Here is an 11,106-nt window from a genome sequence, read left to right as displayed (position 1 = left end):
GAGGCGCATGGGAGCCGCACCCTAACCCCTGGCGCCTCCCTCTCCCCTCGTAACACCTCTCCCTCTCGCTGAGCTTGGCGAAGCCCTGCCGAGATCCCCGCTGCTTCCACCACCACGCCGTCGTGCTGCTGGATCTCCATCAACCTCTCCTTCCCCCTTGCTGGATCAAGAAGGAGGAGACGTCTTCCCCAACCCTACGTGTGTTGAACGCGGAGGTGCCGTCTGTTCGGCGCTCGGTCAACGGTGATTTGGATCACAACGAGTACGACTCCATCAACCCCGTTCTCTTGAACGCTTCCGCTCGCGATCTACAAGGGTATGTAGATGCACTCCTCTCTCTCGTTGCTAGATGACTCCATAGATTGATCTTGGTGATGCGTAGAAAATTTTAAAATTCTGAACCGCTCTGGCCTTAGATCCGGAGCAGATCGCGCCATCCGAGGACGAGAAGCTCAACCCCGCCACGGAAGCCACAGACTCGGCGGCGTTGGAGCCGCACACAGACCTAACCTCGGCTGATATCTGTGTCACCGGAACCTCAGACTCGTTTTTGGCTACAAGTTCTGAACCATGTGCGTTCGCGTACATCGAGCTTGATCAGTCATCGATCGTCCAATTCAGCGCCGCAGACATCTTCCGGCACTCGCCTCTAGGCGACGTGCTAAACTCATTAAAAACTCTATCCTTGGCGGGGGACTCACAACCGAATTATGTCCGGTTCAAACTGGAGGCTGATGACGGAGAATTTCTCTCCCCACCTGCCACCCACTTCATAGCCACTGTCGAGGACTTAACCGACATGCTCGATCACGGCTCCGAAGACATCGACGGTATGGACAACGACGTCGAGGAGGAGCAGGGCCAAATCTCGCCGTTTACGGACGCTGGATGTCCACTTCTTCGTACGACATGTACATGGTGGATACACCCAAAGAAACTAATGACGATGACAAAGAAGATCCAGTCGAGGATGAACCTCTTGAGACACAGCCAAAACGCCAGCGTTAGCGGCGCCGCTCTAAGTCACGTCGTGCAAAAGACAACAATACCTACACCGGAGAAAACAATACTCCGGATGATGCCGAAGATAATGAAGACCCCATTGAGGCAACCTCCGAACGGGAGGAACGGGAAAACAGGCAGGTTAGCCCTGATGAACAGGCCATACATGACGACTCATAGGACAGTGATTATCTTCCGCTCTCCGAGGATGAGGTGAGCCTCGGCAACAAGGACTTCATCGTGCCTAAGGAACCTCTCGAACAGGAGCGCTTTAAGCGCCGGCTAATAGCCACTGCAAGGAGCCTGAAAAAGAAACAGCAGTAGCTTCAAGCTGACCAAGATCTGCTCAACGATAGATGGACTGATGTCCTGGCAGACGAAGAATATGGCCTGAAGCGCCCAGCCAAAAGTTACCCGAAGCGCAAATTGCTACCTCAGTTCGATGACAAGGCGCCGGAGCCCGTACCACCATCGTGCAATGCGGTTGACCGACCAACACGTGGTCGGGACAATGCGACTGACCGACCACCGCATGGTCGGGACAAAGCGGCAACTCAAGCCGAACAGCAGCCCGCCCCACCTCAACGTAAAAGCAGAGATAAAACAGCTCGGTGTTATACATATGACCTTTGGCAGGACCTGGATAGTAGAGCAGGACATACCAGATCGATCTACAGATCGCGAGGACGTGCCACGACACACGACGACGGCCATCTATTCGGACGTGAAAAGCCTAGTCATGCCCGGGCCGAAAACCGCAGACGGACTCCATCTGAGCTACGTCGCGATGCGGCCCGATATAGAGGCGCCGCACACCCTCTTTGCTTCACTGATGAAGTAATGGAGCATGAATTCCCAGAAGGGTTTAAACATGTGAACATCGAATCGTATGATGGAACAACTGATCCCGCGGTATGGATCGAGGATTTTCTTCTCCATATCCATATGGCTCGCGGAGATGACCTTCACACCATCAAATACCTCCCGTTAAAACTCAAAGGACCAGCTCGGCACTCACTACAAAAAAAATACACCACTTCCGTGATGATACGTGTTTGTCACAGTAGGTCGCGTTTTCTGTCATGCATGTACATCCATGACAAATTTATGACAGAATCAAGATAGTCATACCTGTGCTGTCGTAGAAGTGTTCCATGACATTGCCAAAATTATCATCACGGAAGTGTCCACTTCCATGACGATAAATCGCGCGTCACAGAAGTGCTTTCGTCAAGGGTGACCGACACGTGGCATCCACCATAACGGAACACCGTTAAGCTATCGGGTCGGGTTTTGGATCCGATAACCCATTAACAGCCCCGACCAATGGGAAATTTCCACGTGTAAAATTCTTATTGGCCGGACGAAACACGTGTCAGCTCGTCAGTGGGTCAGATAGGCGCCTATGATACGTCGACACGTGGCACGGCCCAACAGAGGCCCATTCCTGTGAAAAGGCCGGCCCGTTTGACTTGGTCAAAAGGTGGTGGGCCGGCCCATGGAAAGCCTGTTAACGGCCTGTTCGCATATAGCCCATTTACAACCCGCTAACCCAAGGCCCATTACGCCCTATTCGAATTAGGCCCAGTAGCGTCATCTGGGCCATCCAATATGATTCGAGCCCATTTTCACTTCTGGCCCATGTATGGCCCTGACGTCTTTCGGCCCATATGAGGCCTATGTAACTCTTGGCCTATTAACGACCCGTGGTGAAACTGGCCCGTAATGAATAGTGTATCACTTTACACCCATTAACGGCCCGTGGTGAAACTGGCCCGTAATGAACAGTGTATCACTTTACACCCATTAACGCCCGTGGTGAAACTGGCCCGTAATGAACAGTGTATCACTTTATACCCATTAACGGCCCGTTATTCCGTTGGGCCATTTCCATCCCCCATGTTATCTTTCGGCCTTCTCAGAGCCCATTTATTCTTGGGCTCATTTCCAGCATTCGTTTACTTACGGCCCGTTACTGTCATTTTCTGCTTGTGGGCCAAATTCAGCCCGTGGTTACAGTCGGCCCGTTTGTGGTCCGTTAATACGTTGGGCCGATTTCATAGCGTCATCAAATATGGCCAATTAACTATGGCCCGTTATGGTCGGCCCATGAACGGACGATTCCAACTCTAGCCCGTTTACGGCCATAATGCGGTCTGTTTGGCCCATGTTTGGCCAATCGATTATACGGCCCGTATAAGGCCCATTGATAATACGGCCCGCAGAAGGCCCATTGTTTCTACGACCTGTAGAAGGCCCATTGTTTCTACGGCCCATAGAAGGCCCACTGTTTCTATGGCCAGTAGGAGGCCCAGTGTCACTATAGTAAATATTAGCCCATGGTTATTGTGGCCTAGTTTTAAAAAATAGGTTATTGCAGCCACTAGCTAACCGCGGAAAAAGAACTGCAATGACTACAAGCAAACAAATAAACAAGACAACAATGAAATAAATAAGTAAGCAACTAACGCTAGGCTATCACGGCTATTACACATATTACATCCACTGGGCATCAAAGTTCGCCACTAGTGCAAATATAGGGAACAAAGCAGCATATCATATACACTGGTTGTCAAAGTTGGCGACCAGCGCAAATAAACGCCGCAGCAAAACAAATCCAGAACTGAAACCACTTCAGAAGATCTCAAGAAACAATATCCTGGGTACCCATAATGCTGGCAAGATGCTTAGCAAGCTTATTAACTTTCTCTTGTTTGGCGCTTAAATCCTCCAGCGCTTGCTGTTGCACCAGAAAATATGCATCTGAATTCTGCAGGGACTTCCTCAGTCCTTCAGCTTCCTGTCACAGCACGTCTGATCGATGTCTTTCAACTTGAAGTTGAGACTCAAGAAGACGAACTGAATCAGGTAGCGAGTTCGAAGAGCTTGTGCCAGCAGTAGTGGCCAGTAACTCGAACCCTACATCAAGACAGGACTTTTGGGTTCCCTCACTGTCGTCAAGATAGTTTTTATCAGCTTTCTTGGAGACCAACAGGGATGTCTCACTATCTTGAACCTTATCTGCATTACTTCCTTTACCATTGGATAACGCGGTACTATTCTCCAATATTTTGTCCGCATTCTAAAAGACAAACAAGCAGACACATCACATGTTTACCATGTTGTATATGAAACTCATTTTGGTAAATGAGTTCAGTAGTAAAGTGGATAGGATAACAGCATGAAACAAACATATATCTATGTACCATGGTCACTTTGTGGTCTATATCATTCTAGTTTTTGTTGCCAAATCAAGATAGAGACACAGTTCAAATAATATTTGTTCAAGACAAAGAAGAATAGACAGAATATAAGTGTGGGTAACTATAGAGCAATAACAACACTTGTAATGTGCATGACATGAGAACATAACTGTTTATTCAATTGAAACTGAAAACAACATAGAGCAGGTTACAACAGCAAACCAGTTAAAGAAATAGGTTTAAAACATACCTGTTGCGCCATTGGAGTTTCAATTCCATCCTTTAAATTTGAAAATAGTTGGTATGAGTAAATACAGTCATGCAAGAGCAAAGGAGTATGAACCATAGCTACAGAACCTAACCTAAGAACAAATCTTCTTCTCCTTTAAGCGTTGAGTTGGGATTCGGATTGGTGGTCCTCGTGCTTTGGGCACTGCAGTTCCCTTACTAACTGCTCGTGTTTGGGTGCTCTGTGGTGGAGACGGTGCTGTGTCAACTGGAACTGGGTTACTATCTGCCGGGGTTGGGGTTAGAAGGGGTGTAGCTGGTTCTCTGTCCAACTGGCTAGGGGTATAATCTGCGAGAGTCTGGGTTATGTGTGGTGGATCTGGTCCTTGGGCAAGTACAACCGTGGTTCTATCTGCATCAACTGGTAGCACTATCTTTTCTGAAGACCGTGTTGTTACTCCCTTAGATACTGTCGTCATGCTCTCCAATTCAAGTGGCTGATAAACAAGAAAAGTAATTGAAAGTATAAACATTGTATGATAGACAGGTGCAGTGGATAGTGGGGAATAAAAGAGGGCATAACATAATTCATATTTATGTTGTCTAACCAAACAGGATAGCATGACACAATTTCACATATATGATGGCTAACTAAATAGGATAGCATGACACAATTTCACATTATGATGGCTAACTAAAAAAATATGGAAGGACATAGTTCAAAAAAAGTAATTGAAAGTATAAACATTGTATGATAGACAGGTGCAATGGATAGTGGGGAATAAAAGAGGGCATGACATAATTCATATTTATGTTGTCTAACCAAACAGGATAGCATGACACAATTTCACATATATGATGGCTAACTAAACATGATAGCATGACACAATTTCACATTATGATGGCTAACTAAAAAAGATGGAAAGACATAGTTCAAAATATGAGACTATGTAAACAGGATGACATGACATAACTATATAATGTGTTTATTAAATAGGTTGGCATGCCATAATTCACATACTTTCACGGATAGAATGCCATAATTCAAAATATGATGACTGTAAACACTAAACAGGATGAGATGATATAACTATATGATGTCTTTATTAAATGGGTTGCCATGCCATAATTCAGATAGATGATGTGTATGTACTATGTAAACATGATGGCATGATATAATTCAAATATATGATTTATATAGTAAGCAAGTAAGCAGATGGCAATCCATATATGATGTAAAAACTAAGCAATGCAAGACAACATGCATGACATGGGTAATATAACCCTGCCAAGTTTGAGCATAGACCTCAGGGGGAAAATAGGACTGGTCATCAGTCTCTGAATCCTCCTCTGAGGAGCTCTCTGTAACCAGCAAGATGTCTGCTTCAGCAGGTAGCATTGTCTGCTCTGAATACCTTGTTTTCACTCAAGATACTTCCATCACCGCTTCAAATGCCTGATGCACAGGAAGAGTAGTTGAATATACAAACGTTGTCGACAAATGGAACACGTAATACAAAAAAATGATAGCATGATATAATTCACATACATGATGATTGGCTAAACAGGATGGCATTGCATAATTCACATATATAATGCCTTTGCAACAAGATAGCATTGTATAATTCACATATATAATGTCTTGCAACAAGATGACAATGCATAATTCACATATATGGTAATTAGACACTGAACAGGTGACATTCACACAAAGAATGTCTAAACTAATCAAATGACATAGCAATGTGAGACACCATACGCACGATATGAGCAACATAATCCTGCCAAGTTAGAGCATACACCTCGGGGGGGGGGGGGAATAGGACTGGTCATCTGTCTCTGAATCCTCCTCTGAGGAGCTATCCGTAACCAGCGAGATATGTGCTTCATCAGATAGCATAGTCTACTCTGAACACCTTGTTTTCACTCCAGAACTTGCCATCGCCGTGTCAAATGGCTGATGCACACGAAGAGCAGTTGAATGTAATAACATTGTTGACAAATGTAATATGTAACGAAAAAAAGGATGGCCTGATGTAATTTACATATAAGATGACTGGCTAAGTAGGATGGCATTGCAAAATTCACATATATGATGCCTGGCTAAACAAGATGGCGTTGCATAATTCACATAAACGATGAATCAACTAAACAGATGGCATTCGCACAAAGGATGTCTAAACTAAGCAGATGACATATTTGATGTATAAAGTAAGCAATGCAAGACACCATATGCATGATATAACCAACATCAGCATGCCAAGTTAGAGAGAAGACCTCAGGGGTAAATAGGAGTTATCTTCTCCTTCTGAATCCCCCTCAGAACAGATATCTTCCTCTCGATTACAATCCGAAATGCGTGGAGGGGAGGCTGCCTTTGCGCCTACCATGGAGCGACGTCTGCATGAAATTTTATTGCCACGCAAGGCTCGTCTCTTTTGCTCTACATGTTCAGTTCCATTTTTTACAATAACTGTCATGCATAGGAATAAAACATAGTGAGATTATGTAAGGAGTGCATGCAAAAATCCAGCATGATGGTAGCAACCTGTGGATAGACCCAAAACCAATAATAGCAGGCAGATAATGGCTTTAGTTAAAAGTACAGATAATGGCTTCTTTACTATTTGTTTCCCACCCAACATGAAACTCATAGTAGACACCGAAGATTAACCAGATAGTAGATAGATACTATAGATAGTGTCCCCGATATGTACCCCACAACCATTTAAAAACTCAAGTTTGACCATTAGTTTGGAGCTGACTCAGAGTCTAATCGGTGAACAGGACGATAAAGTAGCATGTAATATTAAGCGATGCATAACGTAAGCAGACACGAAAGAGTGTGACCTCTCTTGCGGACCCGTGTATTCCTCGAGGTCATCTGCTCGGTTGATGATGGTAGTGCAGTTTTCATGGCTGCCAGCGGCGGGGAAGAAGATCTGAGGCGGCAAAAGACAGTCTGGAGGCCGGATCCCTGCTGTGCTGGACCCTTCTGTCGTTGGAGCAGCCGAGCTAGGGTGGACGACGGCGCAGCAGGAGCGGGACAAACCACGCAAGGTTTTCTTTGACAACTATCTGTCAGAGAAGTAATTCTGTAAGGGCTCATTTGAATTGGAGGATTCCAACAATGCAGGGATAGGAAATAGACAGAAATAGGATAGGAATGCACGTGCAAAACAGAGAATTTAAAAACACAGGATTTCTGCCAATCTGGGTGTTTGATTCACAACAATTGGAAGATCACATGATGCAGAGAAGCATGGTGAGATTAAGTCGAACCACAAGAAAATGTACGGTTATAATGCTATTATGCTACTATCTCTTAGTCTTGTGCTTCATGAATAGGAATTTGAAAAGGAGGACAAGTGAAAATTAAAATTCCTACATTTTCTCTTTCAAGGAGACACTAAAGGAACAAATCCGTGTGCTCAGTGGACAATATATATAACATGTAGAGTAAAAAAGAGATGCGACAAGTGAGGATGCTCCGGCTGACTTGGCTGTCGGAGGAGGGGAAGAAGATCTTAGGTGTCTGGAGATGGAGCCCGAGGTACTGCTCCGCTGTGATGGAGGGTTTCGTCCTTGGAGCAGCTCCAGTGAGTTGTACGATGCCGAGGCTGAAGCAGGACAAGAGAGACAACGAACAACGTTAACCTGAGTGGAATTCTAATAACATCTCCAATACATGACGTAAAATACATAACCACAAAGTGCTAGATGTAAAATACATCAGCCGCTCATCTCTGAACTTAACTATCGAAACTGAACTTAACTGTCGAAACTGAACTTAACTGTCGAAACTAAACTTAACTGTCCAAACTGAATTTTGCTGTCGAACTGAATTTTGCTGTCGAAACTGAACGCACTAGCAAGGTGAGGCTACACGTCGGTCGACTGACTTTTTCATCTCTGGTTAGTCGATTTTGCAGTCGTTGGATACAAAATCAAGGGCCTGTGGTTCATCTTCAACCTCCACCCCCTGAGCCGGCCAAACAGCAGCCCCCCGCCGCCCGCGGCCGGCGGTGCGCCGCCCCGCCTGCCCCGAAAACACTCCCCACCGCCGGTCCGCTGCCGCCCCGCCTGCCCCGAAAACACTCCCCACCGCTGGTCTGCCGCCGCCTCGGCCATCCCTCTAGGCCCCCCGTGCCGAGCTTTTTCTCCGGCGATCCCCATGCCACCGCCCCGCCAATGCCCCGCCACCACCGGCGACCACCGCCCCCATCCTGAACCCTAAGATAGATAGTGGGGTAACTCTCCGGCGAGCCCCCCTCCCCGCTGCGGCTGGTTCTTCCTTCACCCCGGCGGCATCGGAGTGAAGTGTAGCTAAATCGGAGCAACATCGCAAGCAAGAGCAAGAGCGTGAGCAGCAGAGCGAGCAAGAGCAATAGCAAGAGCAGACCAGGCAGGGGACCGAGTGCAAGAGCAGAGCAGCAGCGCGAGCGAGAGCAGCAGTAGGTCCTACTGATGTGGACGTCGCCGCCGAGGGAGCGACGCCGTGGAGGAAGTGGCCGGCGACGCCGCCGTGGATGGAGCCACGCCGTGTCGGCTCAGGACCGAGCATCGGCAGCACCGTGAGATCGAATCAAGAAGAAAATGCGGCAATTAGTGTACAACCTCTTTGGTGGCGCCGATTTGGCCGCAACTTCATCCGAGGAAACGGTGATGATGATGCTCTTTCGTTGGTGCAGGTGAAGATGGCGGTGTGGGAATGGAGGTGGCGCGAAAGACGAGGGGAACGTCGGGGCAGCTCCTTGTAGGTGGAGGACGGGGTGGCTGAACAGGCGGGACGATGAGATCGATGACGGATCCTCATCCGGTACGGTGGATGAGGGACGTCGAGGTGTTGCTGTGGACGACGTCGTCGGGGAAGAGGCTCCGGCTGGGTGGCGGACGGAGCATGGTGTGGGGTTTCGTCGCGGGTTTTCGCGGCCTCGGTGTACGAATGGGTGGGCGGATGAGATGGCAGTGGGGAACCATGGCTTAGAGACGTGCTTGTCCGAAATGTAGGGTAAGTTACGAAAGTACCCCCACCGATTTGAGGCGGTTCTTTCGGTTCAGAGGTACCACGGGCATTTCTCGTGTCGGCATTTCACAGGAGGTGGGAGTTTTCGCACGCGTTGTAATTTCGGAATAGCAAGGCGCGGGTTGAGATGAAGGGAGTTGTCGGAGCACAACAAGACAAAGATATATCTTAAATATTTCGGGCTAACAAGGCGCGGGTTGAAATTTCCGGACAAGCCTAACGTGTACTGTCCCAAATCAATGTGCCCCACAAATGTCATTCAAAACATTGAATTCATGTTATGTTTAATTAAAATATTTCGCTACGTGTATAATGCATGTAACCTACTACTCAAATGAACGTTTTAGTGAATTCCAAACGTATATACTACCGCTTTAATATGAACTAAATTTGAATTCGTTTCTCTATTTGAATAAGATCTACAGTAATGATTGTTGTGAAGTCAAAGCATTTGAATTTGTTTCTCTGTTTTAATAAGATCTACAATCATCATTATTGTCAAGTTAAACCATCGTTTTTGTATTATCTTCACAACACACCACATGATTAGTCTCGAGTTACATATGAACTATGTGTACTATATGAACTCGAACTAGATTTTCTGAATCCACTTTATTTTGATTTCAAATCACATTACATTTCTAGCTCTAGCTAGATCTTCATAATTTAAACCATGTCTCATATGTATAATGTGTTTATCACATTATGTATGGTGCCCCGCCCCCTACGCCTACAAGTATTTAGATGTGAGTTGCAAACACCACACACATTACCACAAATTCAAATAAAATGTGAGAATGTTGGATATATAGTATTGTTTAGATTGTTTGATATTTAGTTGTAAGCTGCAAACGCCACACATTATCACAAATTCAAATAAAATGTGAGATTGTTTGATGTATAGTATGGTTTAGATTGTTCGGCATTTAGCTGAGAGTTGCAAACGCCATGCATTATCACATTATGGTATAACATGTGCACAACACGTGTATCTCCGCTATATTCATGCATGCAATGTTTAAAACACCATGATCTCCTATTCAAGTATATGAATCCTCTTTCATATCAAATTATGATCTTTGTTAGTCTCTTACACCCACACAATCCTCTAACCTTTGTAGCTACCACTAACTTTCTCTCGTGCATGCACATGCCCTCCTCGCCCTCCCCCTCCCTCGACATGCTATCCACGGGGCACATTCATTTTTTTTCTTTAGGTCGTTCTCCCAGAGTCTCCACAACTCCTTCCTGACACACACCGATCGGTAAACCTCTCCAGCGATGCCTGCCTACAACATACAAACACACCTTCAATCTCCTCCTTTATGTGTCCTTGCCTCGTGTCTCTCATACTGTCAGACACACGTGTAAACTCTCGCCCCTCTTTTCATCGCTCTCACAACCGCACACTCCTCCCCCTATCTAGCTAGTAGTTGGGCCTCTCGCACCACCTCCTAGCTCCATTCTCTCTGTCTATCCGTCTCGCTGGGCCTTATTTGCCTCTAACAAATGGACGTACACCGACCGATCTCTCGCTATACATATAGCTAGCTAGGTCCTTATAACTCGTTTTTACCCACACGTCAATCGATCTACCTCATTAGTTGTGTCTCTCCCTTCCTCCGACAAACAACAATTGATCTACCG

The sequence above is a fragment of the Triticum urartu genome, chromosome 7 (genome assembly GCF_003073215.2).
Source record: "Triticum urartu cultivar G1812 chromosome 7, Tu2.1, whole genome shotgun sequence".
Classification (NCBI taxonomy): domain Eukaryota; kingdom Viridiplantae; phylum Streptophyta; class Magnoliopsida; order Poales; family Poaceae; genus Triticum; species Triticum urartu.
This window is presented reverse-complemented; position numbering follows the sequence as displayed.